The sequence below is a fragment of the Loa loa genome (genome assembly GCF_000183805.2).
Source record: "Loa loa unplaced genomic scaffold supercont3.213, whole genome shotgun sequence".
Classification (NCBI taxonomy): Eukaryota; Metazoa; Nematoda; class Chromadorea; order Rhabditida; family Onchocercidae; genus Loa; species Loa loa.
Window position 1 is genome coordinate 45,542 of NW_018108393.1, and position 2,580 is coordinate 48,121.

The following is a 2,580-nucleotide window of genomic DNA, read 5'->3' on the forward strand; positions in this document are numbered from 1 at the left end:
AAAAATAATAGAAAAAATGCTTAAGCAGCAGTATGAGATAGAAAACGAAACTAATGTTTTTCTAATAACAATAAAAAAATATATCGAAAAGGATTAGAAAGTTCTTCGAGAACAAAAAAAAGGGAAACAATGAGGAAAAGTCACACTGGCAATATGCTATCTATTAATCAACCAGAAACCCCGAACCCTTACCAATTAGCCCTTGTCCTGAGATATCTCAGACGAATGAAGCCAAAAGGAAATGATGAGAAGAATGTGAAAGGAACGTTGTGCAACACCTTTCTGTCCCATCTTTTCTGCCATTGTAATGATAAATTTGCTTGGTATTTATTGATTGAATTCAATTTTTTGTTTTGATTTCAAATTCCGAAATTAAATTAAAATGACAAATTGAATAAGTAAACGTAAAAAGTCAGAAATAAAACGTAAAATGAAACAAAATAAGAATTAGAAGAAAAAAATGACAATAAAAAACATGAATAAAATACGAACAATTTTTTGGATTAACTAAATTAAAGATAATGAAGTACATATCATTCATCTGAAAGTTGGTTCCAAGATGGTTTTGTGTTTCTTTTCCAAACTTTTAGAATATCTTAAATGAACAAATATAAATGAAAACACGAGTAAAATAAAGGAATCACAGCGCAGGAGGTCATCAGAACGTTATACTAACGATGACCTTCACTTGCTATCAGATATGTCAGAATGACCTTCGCGCTCTTTTACATATGCTCAAATCCCTTAGTAAATCATCAAAAGAGTTATTGATTAGATTTGAAATTTCCTTCTAATTTAAAATCAAAGCTAAGAGATGAAATAGTAAGTTATATTGTATCAATTTCTAATCTTCCAAATTTTTTAAATTAAAATCAAACAAAACATACTGGTTTATATTTGGTTCAAATAAAATCATATATTCTAAATGAATACTAAATTTGTATTACGTGTAACTGATAAATGTATACCACTGATTACACGTATTTCACGTAAACCATACACATTTCCCAGCTATAATTTACTTCTTAGAGAATTATTAAAAAAGTAATGATAATATGATTTCAAATATAACAATAAGAAAAATTAAATAATTAATTTAATTTAAAGAAATTAAACAATTAATTTAACTCTTTCAAAAATATGAATGAAAAAAAGAAAAGAAAAGATCTATTAAAAAGTATCATCGGGAAATATTAGTACCTCATCTTTTATATTTTAGAAAGACAAATCATGTCAAAGTGAAAGCAAACAAAAGCCACAGTACAGGAGTTCATCACAATATTATACTAATCTATGTTCTTCAAACACACACACACACACATACACACATACACATACATACACACACACACATACACATACACACACACATACACATACATACATACACACACAGACGCACACAGATATCAAACTGACCCTGACTTTTTAACACATATGACAGACTGACCCTTGCTCTTCAAACACATACCAAATTGATCGTGTATTCCATCACTAATATCAAATGGACTTTAGCTCTCCATACTGATGACCTTCGCGCTCCTTCACATATGCCAAACTGACCTTTGCTCTTTACACATATGCCAAATTGACCCCGTCATTCCATCACAAATGCCAAATGGACCTTACCTCTCAATGCTGACCTTTGCGCTTTATTACATATACTAAATTGATAAATAATCCCCAAAAAGAATTAATTGATTAAACTCAAAATTCTTTTTTAAATTTGCAATTCTAAAAAAAAAAAGAAGCTAAACAATCTAAACAATAATAGAACATGCCAATAAATTAATTCATAACTTTTACAATTTATTTAATCTCGAATTAAGCAAAAAAGAAAAAACAGTTTAATTAATGCTAGTAAAATGATATATGTATGAAGGAAACAAAGTGTGAAATAGCTATTATAAATGATACTTTTCCAATTTATAGTCAAAAAAAAGAAGGTTAAACAATCTAAGCAACAATGATAAGAAAGTTGAACAAAAAAGGATGAGTAAGATGAATGTTATCAGTGCAATACAATCCATTAATCATTATCATTTGATAAATTTTCCCACATTATTATCAATTATAATTAATTAATTAACAAATTTCCCCACATTATTATCAATTGTAATTAATAAATTATTAATTAACTTGTTAATTAACGAATAAACTATTAATTAACATTATTAATTAACAAATAAACAAATATACAAATGAATAAATAAATAAGATAAATAAACAAAGATAACTATAATTTTTATTTTACATAAAAATTTGACAATTTAATGAAAAGGATCGATTATGCGACAGATGACATTCATAACGATTATTCGACAAATGACATCCATTGCTTGCTTTGTTAGAAAAAAAAAAAAAAAAAAAAAATAATGAATGTGTTGTGTTAAACTTTCAACTAATTTCAATAATTAAAAAAAAAAGAAAAAACTAGAAAAGTACATTTTAATTATTGAAAAATGGAAATAATTTCATAATATAGAAATGTTACCGAAATAATCGAAGTATTATAGAAATAATACCGAAATAAATGAATTGAATTAATAATAGCAAAAATTTGTAATATAATAGTTATTT